Source organism: Etheostoma cragini, chromosome 10 (genome assembly GCF_013103735.1).
Source record: "Etheostoma cragini isolate CJK2018 chromosome 10, CSU_Ecrag_1.0, whole genome shotgun sequence".
Taxonomy (NCBI): Eukaryota; Metazoa; Chordata; class Actinopteri; order Perciformes; family Percidae; genus Etheostoma; species Etheostoma cragini.
The window spans coordinates 22,866,562-22,886,141 of NC_048416.1; the positions used below are offsets into that span (position 1 = coordinate 22,866,562).

General features: G+C 38.9%; 1 long non-coding RNA gene across 1 annotated transcript; it reads left to right on the forward strand.

Annotated features, from left to right (window-relative positions):
* The first annotated feature begins 6,144 nt into the window (after positions 1-6,144).
* On the forward strand, positions 6,145-18,371 carry LOC117952157. The gene is made up of 3 exons (XR_004658328.1): positions 6,145-6,156; positions 10,871-10,875; positions 18,279-18,371. It is a non-coding gene; the product is annotated as an uncharacterized LOC117952157 (long non-coding RNA).
* Positions 18,372-19,580: the final 1,209 nt, after the last annotated feature.

The following is a 19,580-nucleotide window of genomic DNA, read 5'->3' on the forward strand; positions in this document are numbered from 1 at the left end:
GTTTCCACCTCTGCCTGCATGTATGCAATCTGTAATTTGACATCCTCTGGGATTTAGTCAGTGATAAACACTAAGAACTCCTTTCTAACATTGAAAACAAATACAATGTTATATCTTTACTTGATATTTTTGTCCATTTGTGTTCTTTGCAGCTGCAATTATTTATTTCCTTTGAGAATAAAATAAAGGTCTTTGGAAGGCTCTTGGTAATGGAAAATGACTCACTGCTCTGTGTCAACAACTGTGTTGTATTCTGGGATCTAACAATGCTAATGACATTGTTATCAACTCTGTTGATGGTTCTGCGTCTCGTTTGCTCAGTACATGGCTGAATTGTTGTTCTCAATTCAGAACCTGTTCCCAAGTCAGCATATTAGATCAAATGAAGTAAGAATAAGCGGTACACATTTCATTTTCCTTGTAAAATTTCCAATTTTACATCTTCCAACGTAAAATCAAGAGGTGATGATTTATGGGGCAGAAATGTAGTGGAAACCATAAAAGCTGCGGTTTTTGAAAATTACTGATTAATTATTTATCAGTTTGTACTGCCAATTTTAGACAAATGATAAAGCATGTGAAGATGAGCTACAGAACTTATATCAGATACAATATTGCATGTTGCAAATACATTTGATGCAAATAGGTTCTCTTTGAGCAAATGCAAATGGAGATGCACATGAAAATCTGAAATGCAGCGTTTAAATTATACATTTCCTTTTTGTGTACATCACGCTTTATTTCAAGCGTTATTATGCTGTCTTTGTGGACTCCATTACATTTAGTTTCTCTCTACTGTATGTGCACCGTGTCTCTGGTTTCCCTATGTCTGTCTTATATCAGTGTGGGCCGGCTGAGTTTTGTGGGAGAGCTTAACCCTTATCAGCTCTTCATTATATATCATATCATAACGCACTGAAATGAATCACCAACAAATGGAAACTTTTATTCCAATCTAATACTCTAATGCTTATCTTCCAGTGCAAAAACAGATTCATTCAGTTTCCATAGCAGACTGATTTACCATGTACAATTCACACTCTGCGATAAGTGAAGATACAATGGGAGCTATTCAGCTCCGGCACTGTGTCATAATGTCGAAAAAGTTACAGCTTCTCTGATGGAAGAAAAAGCAAGGCCTTGGATTTGTATCACAACTGTATTCACTATTATAGATGAGACAGTTTTACTAATGTCAACAAGTTACATATCATTCAGAAGCCACAGACATGTTTAAGAAGTAGGACATACTTTGTTCTGCCTTAGGAACCAGAGCTACAAGTTACAATCTTACACCTGCTGGGATATTTTCCTTCTGTAACACTCCTCTATGTACTGACACAGCTTCAAGCACAACATGATCTCACATATTTGCTGTGATACACATACACTGTTCCAAGATTTAAGTAATCTACAACTTTTTTTCCACCTCTGGCTACAACCAAGAAATGCATGATTATAGACAGCCCTGACCGGCACACACAGTAATTGATGCCTTGTGTATCATTACTAGCCATTGGAACAAGGCTTTTTTAAGCTCTGAGCTGTCTTTAAGATGACAACATTTTGCCTGTAGCATTCTTATTACTGGGCCGTTGAAAATGCAACAAAAAGGGAATGGGAGTATCGGCAGTGGGACAATATAAGATTGTCTAGAATTCACAATTGGTGTACATGCCAATTTGAGAACTACTGACTTATTACAGCAAAAGGGGTCTGGACTGCTGCCTCTAGGTCCACATGCTCACCTCAGGTTAGGTTTAATGTAAAAGCATAATGAGATTATAATTATAAAATGATATTATATATTATATTATAAATTATAATATAAAACAAAATGGTAGGTATCTCAGTATCTTTAGTACAACAACTAATAATATATGGTTTCAAAGAAGCCACTCAGATTTAATCAACATAAAGGATTTGTTTTCCCTAGACTAGCCACCCGTGGCAACTTAAGCATTGTTAACATTTTTAAGAACTGGCAACTGGCAATCATATAACATGTCATTTCACTGCCTTGGTATCAAAACCGCAGTAAGAAATAATCTAACAAGAAAAGCGATCCAATCCTAATGGTTCACTTCAGATACCATATTGTATTCAAAATATGACAAATTTCTTGACAGACATCCTGCTAATCTGACTAACTGCACTTTCTTTGGTAAAAACAATCAACCAATTTAGTGAATATTTCCATGCTTACTTTACTGTCATGGTGCATAAGTGTTTCAATGGCCATCTTAATTGTGATCAAACCCATGTGAAAGTGCTGTATATAAGCGCCAATTTTTTGAGATACAATTATCTGAATGCGCCAGTTAAATGACATATTGAGAAAAAGAGAGTTATGACACAAACACACACACTTGGGCGCCTGGTTAACTCACCTGGTAGAATAGGCGCCCACATATAGAGGATCATTTCTCAACACGGCAGCCGCAGGTTCAACTCCAAGCTGTTTCACTTTAATGCATTTCATTCCCCCTCTCTCTCCCCTTTCAAGTCTAAGCTGTTCTATCCAAATAAAGGCCTAAAATGCCCCACACACAGACACAGACACAGACAGAGACACACACACACACACACACACACTGAGAGATATGTGGTACATCTCTGACACAGCATTTAGCTCTCTGTACAGTATACTAATATAAACTGATTAGGTTAATATTTTTTTAAAATATGTATCTAACGTTTTGGCATAATAAGTATTTTCTGAAGGTGATTTTTAAGTTTAACAACATTTGACAGATGAGTTAATGTCAAAAATGTAACCCTCCCACACCAGCAGAAACTTGCTTTGCTTGTTTCTTCAAATATATTTTTACGTAGGAGTCACAAAGGTGTGAACTCAACATTTGTGTCTTCTAAAAATTATGTATGTATTATATACATTTTCTGATCTCTGTTTGGGGATTTTGGTCAGACAGTATGTGCTACACTACAAAATGAACAGGAATACAAACGAAACCTCAATTATTACAACAGTGTAGAGCCATTTGGGAAAACAGATGAGATACTCAAACATGAGTGTTTTCCTATTTTTTTTTATTGTTTTTCCAGCTGCTTCTATGGTTTGTTTACTGTTAGGATAACATTGTTCATTTGTTATGCCATTTACCCGGTGAACTACAGTATGGTAATTATGTGTGTACTGTTGCTTTTCCGCAATGAGACTTCATGCGTTTTCTGGTAATCGTCTTATCTTGCACAACAGCTAAGCTAAAGGTGATTGAGGGTCTTTTTGCTAGACAAACTAAAAGACAAGCACATTCACAGTTATAAGGCTGCAGAAACTTCACACTGCAGTTCTGGTTTTAAATTCTTTGCATCAGAGACACTGTGCGTTCTCAATCGATCAAATCTACGCATCTACAACGTAGTTGAACTGAAATGACATATCAGTTTCTAACTTCCTAATTGAGCAGACACATCATCTCAACAACGGGGATTTCTCCAGTTACTTCCCTACTCGTTTGATACCTGTGCTCCCAGACCCTCCAGAACCATGGGTAATGAAGGCACTGTCAGCTGCGAATTCATTCATAGATCATCTGGTGATTTTATTAATGCATGACGACTTGCTGGGTAGACCCGCACCTCACCCCCGCCCCTTTGGAGAGCATGATTAATGGTGTTCAGCCAAACTGCATCAGCTAGCCAGAGTGCTATCTGGTATTTGTCTTTACAAGATCGTATCGACTTTCGGGAGATCATGCAGAAAATGAACTGTCATGTGCACAGGAGCTTGCTGAATGAAGGGTGGTTTTACCTTCGTTCTGCGGGCGAATAGAAACAAGCCTCCACATTGAAACAGATACCACACAGGGGCTGTGTAGATGATGATGCCCAGGAACCTCCCTGGTCTCTTTTTGAGAAGATAAATCTTGTTCTGGCATTAATAAGTATAGTTCCCTGCTTCTTTTATGGGTTTTAACAGAGGTCTCAGCGAGGATATTACAACATATCAAGCTGTTCCACTGTTTGGTTACATCACATAATGGGATCATTATTTCTTTGTCTGCATGCAGATCGAGAATTTACCATTGCACGTTAACATCAGGCTTCTGTAAATGGCTACTTACAGTCAGATTAACATCTAAGACCAATACTGTAACACCCTTTGATTTCAAAGAAGTTTTTCTCACCCCTCTTTTGTGGCTTTTACACATTTGCATAGACTTCAGAAAGCCATTATGACTACATATTCCAAGCTTTACCTTACATAATGACATGCTTGTTGTTTATAAGTATGTCTCTTCAAAGACATTGTAACTGCTCTTGAAACGTTTTAAAATTCATACAGCAGGGAACTGTCATCTTGAATATCCAATATGACAATGACTTGCATTGAAATAACAAATTATAATTGAACCAAAAACTTTTTATTTTTTAAACTTGGGCATGAGGTGCATATAGCTTTTGGTTCAAGAACTCAAAAGCTTTCTCCAGGAAAATATAGACATTTAGTATTTCCAAAAAACACAATCTCACCACATCTATTATCATATGATTATCTTTTTGCAGTATACTCATCCTTAAACTGATTTTAACAATCATCCACCCAATTGGTGGCCTTTTTTATGAACTTTTCACACTTCAGAATCAACTGATAATAGGGTTGTGCCTTTTTCCTTTACTTCCTTGCAATTCACAGTCAAATCTCAAAATCTAGAGTCACTGACAGGTAGCACAAGTCCTCCGCCAGCCATTTTGGGGTGATCTGTAAGAAAGAGATTGCATCAACAAGGCTGATAATGCAAGTTAAGCCTGAGGCTGATTTTCTGACAGACCCGAGCTGAGGCCATAAGAGAGATCAGCAACCAACATCCGGTGGATGGAGGAAAAAAGGAAGGCAGCCCTTTTACCGAGGCAATTCACATTCGCCCGACAGAGAGTGGAATGACTGCTTTGGGAAGATAATTGTGCCTGTACAAAACCCAGCTATGGGAACACTAAGAATTTTATCAGCAAACCACCTTCTTCTTTTACCGATTGGGTGGGATATAAAAACTGGCAAGGTGCAGGTGGGGAAGCAGGCAGTGTCATTACCGGAGGGTGACTGCACACATGATAACCCTACCCGCTCTTTTATTCCTTTCATTTTGTTTATGCTCTCCACTTGGTTGCGTGCTTGATGAGGTAAGCACATTGGTCCTGTGGCTTTTGAAATCAATTGGATTTTGGATTTGTCTCCACAGACACCTGACGGACCGTGCGGTGCTGCTCCGTTATGGGGCCTAGAGGAGTGTACTCGCTGCCCTCCCTCCCTCCAGACACCAAAAGAGGAACTGGTGAATAACCGTGACACAACAGCACTCCTTACAAACTAAGGCATGAGTAGACATGCAGCCACAGCCTTGCCCTGTCTCTCTGTGCTCTCCAACTGTGTTGCAGTCTTGGGTAGAGGCCAGAAATACGCAGTTTTTGGATGAGCGTTGTTCCTCTGAGAGACTGTAAAGTAGGTTGAGAGGACAGCCATACCCACTAGTCCTTACCCTAGCTAATGAACGTTCTGGAAAATAATTAGTGGGATGCAGCCAAGCGTTGTCTTTGACCTTAGCAACCTTCATCTGTTTCCTAGTTAACAAAAAGCGCCACTTTACTGTTCATTATGGCTCACTTATCCACTGGTTTTATTGTAGTAGATTAATATAACCAGTATTACATGTTATCCTTTGGTGGTAAATGGGTAGTTGCCCTTGGAAACAAATGACTCCTGTCAAAAAGTAATAGGTAAAGTACATACTGTATGACATGCTTCAATAAACCTAAACTCAAAAAGGTATTGATTTACTGATACCGTGTATTTAGACCCCTAACAGGTAGATGTCTAAAGTCCTGACTAATGCCTGTTAAACTGGAAGACATCCAGATCTTAAAAAAGACTTCACAGGTGTAGGGTTGCGGGGGGTGGAAGGGATATTCTCCATTTTGTTCTTAAATTATTATGAGATAAAGGATGCATTGCAATATTTGAAACCATTGTAGCTGTCATTATTATTGAATTTGCTATTTTTAATTAGCCGATACGAATACTTGAATGTTTTAAAAAAGTCCAGTGACATGTTCCCTCACTAGCCGTTGGTTTCAGATGAACATTTATAATGCTGGGTTTCACAATGACATGTCTGGAGCAAAAAAACAATGTTTGTTATATTAGTTAGTTGACCATCTATCTATAAATTTCAGGAACGTCTGTCTGTCTTTCTGTCTCACAGACACAGGATTTTTCTTCAGAATCACCCTGGGTTAAGTCACACAAGTTACCAGTTAAGTTCAACAAAATGACCCCCGCGAATCAAATCCGACAGACACCACACAGAGTCCGGTTCTTTTGTTTGATTAACGCAGACATGTGCTGATTAGCTCTCATGACGGGCCGGGTGGGTTGCGCGCTGCCATGATACCATGAGGCTAATGTCTATGTGATTACAGGTACTCCACATTTTCATTGTGATATTTTGTGATTACATTATTAATCTTAAACGTTCTCCCAGGTAAATCAGTAAGTTAGCAGTAGGGTGAACAGGGGAGTTTCTGTAAGCATTTTTAGGGTACAATTTCGTTTTGATGAATTCTATAAGCAGCAATATCACGCCAAAAAAAAGGCGGTTCGAAAACAGACACATTTTCAACGGGCACTGCACAAGTATACACCAACGCTGATGAATCTGGAATGAGCTAATTTTGGTCGATGAATCAGCCGGACCAATTCATTTGTTATACAAATAAAAACAAATACAATTTTTTTACATCTAACTTACAAACCAAAAAGATACTCAATTTACAATGATATAAAACAGGTAAAAGCAGCATAGACCAACATATTTTCCTTGATACATGAAAATAAATGACGAATTGAATATCCAAAATGATAGTCACTGCGATTAACTTTTTCTTAATCATTCCCCTCATTAACTAATTGTGCGTTTTTTTTATGCTACACTGATATTTTATTAATCCTCAAAGCAGACAGTGTTCTCATTTGGGATACAGACTGTAATGTCAGCACAGCAGACTGCTCCTGACATAATTTGCAAAAGGATTTTTCAGCAGGTTGCTGTCAGAGGGGCCTGAACCCAGTCCTCCCGGCTGAAGGATCATTCCCTTAATTACCAGGTCACCCTGACAATGAGATGAGGTATGATTTATAAGGGACATTACATTTTGTGTGTGTGTGTGTGTGTGTGTGTGCGCTTGCATTCAAGCAAAGAAGCTAAGCCAGGAGTTTTCCCTTAAGGGCCATAAATGTAGAAATAAATAGAAAACTTTCAAATTCCCATTTTAAATATTAACGTTCTATCCTGCCCAGCAAAGAGAAGGAAACTCGTTCATTTGCCACCAACTTGTTATACAGGTTGTGCCTCTGGGATTGATGGCGTGCAAGCTATCTTCCTTGGTTGAACGAGCAGTCTCCTACCCATCATGACAGCGGTCTGGATGCAATCAGCATGGATAGAGGAAAAAGTGTCTTACCGGGTGGACGAGTCATCCAACTGAATTATGCAAATTCAACAAGTATTATTTTAAACAAAACCATGATCTTTTCCCAATCGTGGCGTTTTCATGCCTTAACCCAGCCAACCTTCAACCATAGTGTTGTAAAAACAACAACATGATGCTGACAGGGGCATTGGTTTAGAAATAACCTGTATGTGTTTAAACAAAAAACAAAGCTTTGGAGGACTTATTGGTTGGAAGATAGTTGAAAGAGTTCTGAAATGCACTCTACAACACAGATATAAAAGCAGAGGTGGTATGAACCAAGTATTCTATCATTGTACAATAAATATCACATGTAAATCCAATATTGTTCAATTATTTGTAAAAACAAAATATTTCTGATATCTAACAGCATAAGAACATTTAGAGGCTGTTTTTTGCTTGATACCAAACAAAAACAATTACAAGCAAACTATCTGACCCAGGCGCATTGTCTGGATTTGAAAATACAGTGATCCTTCGCTAAATTGCGGTTCACCTTTAACGGTCTTGCTGCTTCACGGATTTGCATCGTGCATTTTGTTCTGCATTCTGATTGGCTAAACAGTCTCTCATCTTCTTCTATACCTGTGTGTCAATAACGTTGCGGTTTATACACATACGTAAAACAGCTTGCCAAATTTAAGTTAGCAAATTCTCTTGCAATTTCACGTTTCTCTAAAACCCATAATGTCGACAAAACGTTCTGTTCTGCACCAACAAAGGCACTTGCGGTGCTGATTCCCGCAATTTGAAGCCTTCAGTTCGTATTGATGATTAAAATTATTTTACAGTACAGTAGTTATTTGTAAAAAAAAATACAGTATTTATACAGTACTTTTATTTGTTAAACAAATGCTTGGGCCTGTAAAAAGTTTTTGTTCTTTGGTTTCAATGCATTATGGAGTATTTCATCGTATAATAAAAAAATTAAGGTTACTACTTCATTGATTTCGCCTATTACAGGTTCTTTTTGGAACGTAGCCCCCGTGGAAAAAGAGGGTGCACTTCACATGACTTTGTTAAATTTTGCCTTTCTGTTTCCTCTTTTTGGTAGAATTCGAAGAGTGGCTGTGCCCCAAAATTAGTCTGATTACCACAAACACATATAAAAATAAAGAAAAAATAAATCCCTTTACCGGAAAAGTCCAACAGCCAGCTGACATGCAATAAGTTTTTCTCACCGCAAGCCGAAGGTGAGATCAATGGGCGAAGCCCTTTCCACATGAGGCAAATTTTCTGCGAACTTCCCCTAAAGAGCCATTACTTACTGTTTGCTCACGCTGCGACAATGAACTCAGCATGGGTCCATTAATGTGTAATTAGAGAAAAGAAAAAGACAAATATTTAACAACAGAAGTGCTTCTGCTCATTAGATCAGCCTGAATGGGCAATTATTAATGTTTTCCAGGTTTCAGTTGCAGTGATGAGCTCAGGTTACAGAAGAGAGTTCAAGCGTGATTTATTATTATTTGTTATTATTTAAACTGTTGGGTGTGCTGGATACAATGGTTATATATATTAGATATTTATTACTATCTATACTTTTTTCTGATAGTAATAATATTAATATGTTTTATTGATCTATGTTAACAGTGCAAAATGTCTTCTTAAGATGAAGTCATTAATGTCAAGACGCAAATTATTTATCAAGGAAAAATGCATTTAAAAACGACAGTTACAGTTCCCCAAATGTGATAATTTTCTTGCTAAGTTTGATATTGTGACTTGAATAAAGGTGACAAAGTCAGTCAGACAGATGAAGCAGACAAAAGGAATGAATTTGGTCTATAGGAACTTGAAATTAGCACTTGGCATCATTTTTGACATGCATGTATAATAATCAAAAGATTATTAAACAATAACAATCAATAGGTTATCTGCACATCTAAGGAGATACAGAGCAACATTAGCATTCATTCGAAGTCATGTTTCTAGTTGCGTAACATGCAAGCCCAATATTCACTCACTTTAAGCTCTTTTTTAGGGCTCCACCAACTCCTGAGAAAAGCCTCAGGCTCTTTAGCTACTAAATGTTCTACTTTGTTCACCAGATAGGATATAACTTTTTCTGTCTTCCGGGGCTGGGCAGATAGTGTAATGCCGGCCTCTTTTGTCTGAAAACAATGCTGATAAGAAAAGTAAAACTGAAGCAAAATAGTGAAATTGCTGGCCGTAACACTAAAACGAGCAGAAAGACACTGTAGAGTTGTAGGGAACTGCAGAGTTGGGCGATAATTCTCTGTGTGTTGTTGTGATTCCAATGTTATTATAAAAATACTGATCATAGCTGCTTTAGGTGCGTTGCAATAAAAGGATAAACAAATGAAACAACATGAGCATGGATGCTATTTACTCCCCTAGTGGTTTCTCTAAGAGGATAGAGGACATACAGCTGCTAGTGTATTCCTCAAAGACATTATTCCTGCTTCTATGTCAGCCAGGATGGCAATGCCAGAGGAAAGAATGTATACCAAAAAGATGGTACACCCATTATCTGTTCCAAAATCTGAAATTCCATTTGTAAAATATATGGAACCTAGAAATAACACATGAATGGGGCATGAGCTAACTTTACCAGCAACAGTATGTCATCTTTAGCTCTATAAAAAGAGACAGACAATCTTAGCTAACACTGAAATACTATTGGATGTGAACCACGAAAAGTTGGTTTCACAAGGATTGCATTAAAGATTATACCTGGCCAGGAATTAATAGAGGTAGTAGAGTTATAACTGTTTGAATTAGACACAGACTGTAGGGACTAGCTGCAGTGGGAAAATTACTTTCCACCCTTTACTTGCTCATGTTGGTCTGATTAAAATGAATTCACCAGTCTGGTTGGTTTGGCAGTGGTGAAGCTTCCCCATGCCTTGTAATGGTTAATTCATACTCTGGTTGCGTTTTTTTTCTCCCTTCTTTTCATTCCACTCCATTGTACGTTTGGGGTTTGTTCGCGCTCACCTGAGGATTTCTTCCTGTCCATCCAGTTCTCAGTGGCAATTGATCATGCTCCACAACAGCCCCTATAATCCCTTGCTATGCTTCCATTTGATGTCATCTTTTCCCAGGGATTAGCGCTCACGATAAGCACATCTTCTTAGAACAGTCCCGTCAATGAACACCAGAATCAGGCCACTTCAAAGTTTGACTTACACACACAGATGCAGCCAAGCACACAAACACAAATAAAAAGCATATCTGCATGAATTCAAAATGTGAAGACCAGATAGTCAGTTATTTGTTTAGAGCTTTAATAAACCCATGGCTATTATCCAATAAGAAAAGGGTGTACACAACAGAAAAATGTATTGGCTGGAACTTTGGCAGCTTTTGACGTTAAATAAAATTAGAACAAATAAAATTGCATTTGTCACAACAGCAGTTGTGTCTGTCAGCAGTCAAACAGTGAGTCCTGAGGCTAGAGGGTGGCGGAAGCAGTGTTTGGATAAAAACAATATTCAGTCAATTACACAATGTGGGATTTTGCCGTGGTCCCTGTGGACTGTGGATTTTTAGCATTTGCCAGCTTTTCCTGAAATGTACTTATTTCAGAAGCCGGCTGCACCATGGCATTTAGGTAATGGAATAATATTTGGCTTACAGCCTTTTTTCCTCCCAAATGTGGATTAAGGTTGTAAGCCCCAGACAAAAATACCATTGCTTGGTTTAGAAGTTTAGGGCCTATCTATTCACGCACATAAATGAATGAAAGAGCGCTAAAACACATATTTGTAAAGGTGAGAAAAATGGATAAAAACAGGTTTCAAAGGCTTCTCAAAGAAATGAGTGTTAATTTTTCAAGCTCACAACAAACCTTTTAGATGGTAACATGACAAAAGCTAAATACACATATAACAAGTAAGAGAATTGAACTTAATGACAAAATGTTGAGGTGGAATGTAGGCCTGCACGATTTTTTTGACCATGAGAAAACAAAACAAATTGGCAGTACCAAACATTGATTTTTTTTTGCCTATAGCACATTGCGCATCACCACAAGCCTGCAAACACAGAGGCCTTAATGGAGAGAAGGGGGAGCACTGCAGTGCTTTAATCGTATACAGTCTATGTGTAAAGCTCACAGAAGAAAGTAGTAACGTTTGGGATGCAGTCGGCCTGTAAAATTAAAAGAAAATCAAAGTCAAGACATTTTTTTTATCAAAGTTATTTAAAAATTGAATTGTGAACAAGGTGAATCAAGATCAAGATTTTATAACAATCGTGCAGGACTAGCGGGCCGTTAAATAATGCGAACAATAGCGCTATTATTCTCAGAAAAAGCTAATTGCTTGAGAACCAACCCATACTGTTAATGCTATTCAGAGTTCCAAAATGGGATTTTATTCAGACTGTTTTCTATTGTCACTGGCGGCTGAAAATGAACTGTTAGATAAACAACATGTACAGTCAAATCACTTCCTGTAGCATAAAAATAGAATCCGAAGCAGAGAATATTGAAGATAAGCTTGAAGAGCAAAAAACAAAAAGCGCATTAATGCAGCACCCTCATGTTTTCCCAACTGAATCTGACACCTTGGTCTTTAGTCAATACCCAGTGATCAATACTTGGGCCATGCTGAAACCAACATTTTCAGACAATGTCAAAGATAAATCACTTATGTCATGGCTAGGGGGGTGGCAGTAGCTCAGTCCATAGGGAGTTGGGTTGGGAACCGGAGGGTCACTGGTTCAAATCCCCGTATGGACCCAAAAAGTTGGGAGCGTGGATTGGTGGCTGGAGAGATGCCAGTTCACCTCCTGGGCACTGCCAGGTGCTCTTGAGCAAGGCACCGTACCCCCCCGACCGCTCAGGGCGCTGGTTCAGCTGGCAGCCCACTCACTCTGACATCTCTCCATGTATAGTGCATGTATAGGTCCTGAGCATGTGTGTGTATTTCAGGCCTGTGTGTGAGTACTAACAAAAAGTGTGTACACAGAGTGTAGTGCAGTAATTTCCCCATTGGGGACTAATAAACAAATTATCTTATCTTTATCTTTAGGTTATTGACCCCAAGATGAGAAAAACAAAGTACACACACAATCACACAGACATAAACACCACAGTCTATTGAGACCTGTGTGTACAGTGGGGCTCGAAAGTTTGGGCACCCCAGGTGAAAATTTGTATTAATGTGCATAAAGAAGCCAAGAAAAGTTGGAAAAAATCTCCAAAAGGCAACAAATGACAGATTAGACATTCATATAATATATCACAAATAGTTAGATGTTATTTCCATCATGCACACTTTCAAAATAACAGAAAACGAAAAAATGGCATTTGGGCACCCTGCAGAGTTTCAGCATGCACCGCCCCCTTTGGAAAGCTGAGACCTGACAGTGTCATAGCTTGTTTCCAATCATCATATGGAAAGACCAGGTAATGTCAATCTAAAGGTTTTAAATGCCCAGACTCATCTGACCTTGCCCCAACAATCAGCACCATGGCTTCTTCTAAGCAGTTGCCTAGAAAACTCCAACTGAAAATAGTTGACGCTCACAAAGCAGGAGAAGGCTTTAAGAAGATAGCAAAGCATTTTCAGATGCCAATATCCTCCATTTGAAATGTAATTAAGAAATGGCAGTCATCAGGAACAGTGGAAGTTAAAGCAAGATCTGGAAGACCAAGAAAAATATCAGACAGAACAGCTCGCAGGATTGTGAGAAAAGCAAGTCAAAACCCACGTTAGACTGCACGAGCCATCCAGAAAGACCTGGCAGACACTCGAGTTGGGGTACACTATAAAGAGATAATTGTACAAACATGGTCTTCATGGAAGAGTCATCAGAAAAAAACCTCTCCTACGTCCTCACCACAAAAATCAGCGTTTGAAGTTTGCAAATTAACATATAGACAATTGTGGAAACAAGTTCTGTGGACTGATGAGGTTAAAATAGAACGTTTTGGCCAGAATGAGCAAAAGGTACGTTTGGAGAAGAAAGGGCACAGAATTTAATGAAATAAACCTCTGTCCAACTGTTAAGCATGGGGGGGGGATCAATCATGCTTTGGGGTCGTATTGCAGCCAGTGGCACAGGGAACATTTTACGAGTAGAAGGAAAAATGGATTCAATAAAATTTCAGCTAATTTTGAACACTAACTGTGAAACAGCTAAAGTTAAAGAGAGGATGACTTCTACAAATGGATAATGATACTAAACACACCTCAAAATCCATGGTGGATTACGCCATTATTTTGTTTTGTTAATTTAAAAGTGTAAATGAAAATAAAATCTAACTTTTTGTGACATATTATACTAATGTCTGATCTGTCATTTGATGCCTTTTTTTAGATTTTTCCATTTTTCTTGGCTTCTTTATTTACATTAACACAACTTTTTACCTGGGGTGCCCAAACATTTGAGCCCCACTGTATATTAAGGGTCTATATTACCCTTAAAGCGCCCATATTATGCTAATTTTCAGATTTATAATTGTATTTACCGTTATATCAGAATAGGTTCACATGGTTTAATTTTCAAAAAAGAATATTTTTGTTGCACTAAGTGCTTTTTCACTTTGTAAACCTATAACATTCACAACGAAAAGATATATATCACAATAAAGGAACGGGAAAAAAGCCCAAAAAGCATCATATGAGCACTTGAACATAAAATGAGGCCACCATTTATAGCCCTGTCTCCTGTTGTTCTTTCGCCACTTATGCATAGACAAACTGGTAAATTTGCATCTCCCCAGGGGACATCCCTGCTGGGCTTTGCGTGGGTTACATTGCTCATGTTGGTCTGATTATTAAAATGTTTCATATTGCACTTCTAATCATTCAGCAGATAAGGGTGGGCTGTTCTCTAGGAGAAATAATAATAATGAGGGACACAAAAAATGAATGAGGTTTTTCCCGTACTACACCTCTAGAGGCAAGGGTTGGCTTAGTAGCAATGTCACTGAGCAGGAATTAAACTGGGACTGTTGTTTTGCTGTGCTATCAATTCATATGCTTTAATTGCATAACCAAACTGTTCTGCCAAAACAAGGCAAGCTGAAGATGCAGTGAGTGTGACCAGTTGTATCAGTAAACACAAGATTTCTTGCTGTGTCTCTTCCCTTGCACAACTTGCTTTGACACGCACACAAAGAAACCCTGCTGTCTTGTTTTGTAAGTGCATTTATTGCAAACTTTTAAACTAGAGCAGACACAAACTCAGTCCCAAGAGAAGCAATACATTAGCGAATACCCTTTAGCGAGCCAGGGACTATGTCCTAATAGTATTTTAAAGCAGCTGCACTTGGCAATCCATCACGGAGATAGAAATCTCAGTCTGTCCCCTAAACTTACTGTCATCACATACAAAGGCGCTGGCATATACATTTATGCACCCAGTAATTCGGGACTGCTTGGAAATACACCATGACGCAACAAAATGTGTCCAATCTCAATTTGATTACAGGTAACATTAAACTTTATCAGGAAGTTTCATCTGCCCGCTACGAAACTGGAACGAAAATCTGTGCCCTGCAGACCAGGTAGGCAGAATGGACTCTGCTCAAGATAATGTCATTTAAAGAGAAGCTGTCCTACTTCTTTCCACACAACTCCTGTCCCCCAAACTGAAAGTGGGATAAAATAGTCTCCAGCCACTTCTCTGGGAAATGTTATGCCAAAAAGATATATTTTTTGGGGGGGAATAGCACTCATTTCAATTGCACCGTACACAGGAACAAGTATATTTACCAATAGAGGGAAAAAAAATAATTGATAGAGACAGAGATAGAAAAACAGAGAGATGAAATTTCCTGCCTTCTAAGCTTGACTTATCTTGGAATAGAGTTTACTATATTTACATTTGGGATACAATTTATAAAGTGCAAACTGAAAGTGTGTTGAATCTGCTATACAATATTCACGTTTACTGTTATTGTTCCAATTGTGAAGATACAGTAATCTTGTCATGCCTGCAAAGCCTGAATGTAATTGATTTAAACAAACGGGGAGTGTGTCAGGGAGAAAAGGCACATACAGACACACAAATAGACGACACAGAGAAATCTGACAGAAGGTATGTCAAAATGGAAAATAGTACAATTTCTTTTCATCTGTATTTTTTCTATTAATTTTCTTTCCTTTGTTGAGTGGGAGTGTAGCAATGTTTTTTCTGCAATTCCCTTCTTTTGATATACTGGGATGATGAAGTCCTCCTTTATTCTCCCACCGCTGCCTTGACTGAGTGATGTCTCGTTCAAAAGCATGTTAATATTTGCATTTGCCTGATTGCGTTGTGAGGATACTCTTTCAACTCGGTAGAACAGAAAGAGGGGAGAACAGTCTGGGAGAGTTTTACACATCCATCCTCGGCCCACACACCTTCATTGCTGCTACCACACCAAACCTTTGTAATTTAACCTGAGATATCAGGATGGGCGCCACTGATGCCAGGTGCATACTAAAATAGTGCTCTCTCATTGGACCCTCTCCTAGGTGTGCTATTTTGTCATGCATTATGCATATATTCAAATATGCGACTCGGAAATGGATTACTTGAAAGGGCACCTGTGGTTCCCAGCTCAAAGATATACGCAACAGGGGAAATGAAGCGAACAGAGCTATCATTTAGCCGACGCACAGCTGTATGGAGAAGTGGAGAAACACTTTCAGACAGGTCTTCCGTGGTGGGTGATGACTGATAAATGGGGATGAAATCACAAGCAGCCTTGAGGGTATATGCAGGTATATGGATATTTTTATCTGTGTATGTGTACAAAAGCATTAGCTCAATTACCTCTGAAATATAACTGAAAGTTGAACCACAGTATAGCATCAGTCCTTAAGTATTTTATCACTTTCGTAACAACTAGATGAATTTAATCCGATTGGGAAAAATATGGGAAAAGAACTTATAATATCACAAGATTGTTTCGAAACATCCAAGTTTCACGATCAAATAAAAGGAGGTATAAAATGGAAAGGGATGCTGGTTTTGGAAGGCATTTTCACCATTGTGAATTTAATTTTTTGTTAATCTTTAATGATATCCTAAATGTAATTTAATAATTTCACAACACTACAGGTTTATAATATGGCCAGCAGGTTGAATTCTGTCAATTCTGTTTCATACCAAAATACCCATGATGCATAACCACTGTAGATATGGAGAATAAGCCTTTCAGGAGCACAAGCCCAAGATGCGCATTACATAATACAACACAATCTAGAATCTAATGATGCAGTTAGTTATCTTTAAGCGACTAATGATTCAGCCAGAAGCCCATCCAAGCACTGCAGCTGCTCAACTGCCAGTCACCTAGCTGTATCTATGCAGAAAAAAGAACACTGCCTCTGGACACCCAAACACTAACTCCTAACACTGTGTTACTTTATTACACATACAGTTCACAGACTTCACCAGCTCCTCAGCATTGCCACATAGTTGTCACTCCCTTAGTCCAAATTCTGATGGTCACTCAACAGATCCAGGTAAGCAAACGGAAGTATATTATTAACTGTTAAGAGCCGGGAGAACATACGTCCCTTCCTCGATTCATCCAGGATTGTCAAGGGAGTCAAAGTGGCAATTTATCTTACCTCAAAAAAGTAAAATGCCTCTAAAATGCCATCCATCCAGACGCCATGACATTCATCACAGATTGATCAAATAATTCTTAGTTTATTCCCCGACAAGCATCATTTATCTAGCCACCAACAACCATATCAAGGTTTAATCAACCCCGTGCCATTAGATTAATTATCATTGTACAACACAGAATTGCTTTGTAGTCCCCTTACGCTACATTAGAAAATAAAACATGCTGTAGTCTAGTGGTGAGGGAGCTGATACTCCTGTATCGCTTACCAGATGGCAGCAGGGTAAACTAGTTTACTAATTTGAATGTATATTTATTAGTCTTCATCAAGTTATGGATAACTGTGTGCCACTGTTAAGCCCCTTGCATTACATATCCTACCTCTAAGGTAAAATTGTAGCAGAAAGATATGTGCCTTGCTTTATTTAATCCCAAGGCACCAGAGAGAAAAACATATCTTACACAGCATTTCTTTGCCAGCTACACTCTGAATTCATTACTTGAAATACCTCCATTTCCTTTCACCTACTCATGTATGACTTCCCCATGGTACGCTGCTGCTCACTGTCTTCATAATGCTTTTTAGCTGCAGCCATTGCATTAACATTCTTCTCTGACAACATGCTCGTCATTTAAATGTGAGAATGTAAAGTTATGCAACTTAAAATCTGAACTGTACATGTAGATTTGAAGAATTATGTATTATAATTATGTTTATTGTGACTATACTTGCCACTGGTTATCACACCCCCAACCGGCACTGTCAGACACCGCTTACCAAGAGACTGGGTCTGTCCGATGTTTTTCCTTAAAAGGAAGTTTTCCTCAACGCTTGAGGTTTCGTCCTAAAAGGAAGCTTCTGTAACACTATTAATGTACAGGGCACAGACATAATTTGGTGGGTTTACATGTAGTTACATATTCACTGATATGGTCATAACCACTACAGTGCTCAATTACCTATTTTTGAGGGGGAAATAAACTAAAAATGTTTTGCCGTGAAGGCATGAACTGCCCACCAGACCAGCGGGCGCTCGTTGGATTGTTGTCGGCTGTGGCAGGCGAGAAAGACGGGGAGGAAGCAGAAGCAAGTAAGCCAGTCGGGCCTGGCAGCCCAGCTAAGGAAACTACAACACAGATTGTCACTGCCAATACTCCTCCTCTCCAGATGCCTGCCTGGCTGAACACACTCCCGGACGGCACCTACCAGCTAGAATTGCGAGCTAGCTACCAGTAGGATGTCTGACAGGAAAACGCATCTTGTTTTCACGTAAGAGCCCTGTTCATGTTGCAAAGACATTTTAATTGCATTTTGTGTCTGTTAGGAGGCACAATGGTACTCTCTTTGCTGTTTTAACTAACTGGAAGCTTTGGGCATTAGCTGCAATAACTCTAGTTTGCTAGGACCGACTCTGTTAGTTTTCTTTTTGCTACTGACAGTACTCACATATTTTTAGCGATCAAGATTAATGTAAAAATTGTCCGGAGTTCTCCTTTAACAATTCCATCAAACAAAATTCTTGTAAAACATTTTACTTGGTGAATCCCAAATAGTCAAAAACACCCGCACCACTTTTTCTCTCTACAATAAAGCAACTCTACTGCTGGATCTCGATATTTGTAGCTTTAGAAAGCACCCAAGGGAGATGAATGAGGTCCAGCCTCCTGCTGTGAAGTAATCCCTTTTCCTTTTTGACGAGGATCTATTCTATACAAAGCAAATAGAGGCACACTTTCTTTTATCCTTTCATGTGGACACAAGAGAGCCACACACGTCCTCCTATAGAGCGTCAAAGGCAGACAGATGCACTGTTAGTTCTGAACAAAGGTGACAGCTCTCAGTCATCCACGCTTACTGCAGGTGAAATTGGGGTCTTGTTGTTGACTCGGGGAGGGACCCTTGTTTCTTGGGCTCAGATCCAGAAGGCCTGAATGTCAGCTACCGTATGTGTGAAGCGTAAAAACGGGGAAGCAATAAGTGAAGCAACCAGAGTAATGTCCTACTCACATGCGTGGGTCTGTGCGCCTGCATTTGCGGATATGTGAAATTCATGCTTTAATGGTGTGAATAAAAAATGTCTCCACTGTATCTGAAGAAACAGTGTAGTTACCCTCCCTGTCTCCCCCCCATCTGCTGTTTCTTTGTGCTCTGGATGCATAAGCTATAAGAGTGCTGGCTGGCAAAGAAGTGTTTAGCCTATAAGCTTCTGTCTCATCAGTACTGTAAGCTATATACGCTTATTTCCCCAGTGTCCCCTGCATATGTGATGATGCAGAGTGCACCCACTCTGTCCGTTATACTTTTATGTAACACAATGAACATCAATTAGTTGCACTATGAGGATCTTTCAGTTCCTCTATATACTCTATACAAACAACACATTGCAAACACATACAGTAACTACTGTAAATTAGAGTCCAACCAATGAGGGACTTTTGGGGCTGATATTGCAATCAATATTGAAGAGATTTTTCAAATGGATAGTAATTTTGCAAAAATGCAAAAAACAATGTACTGCTTCACAAGGTTTTTGTTAGCTTTTATGAAAGC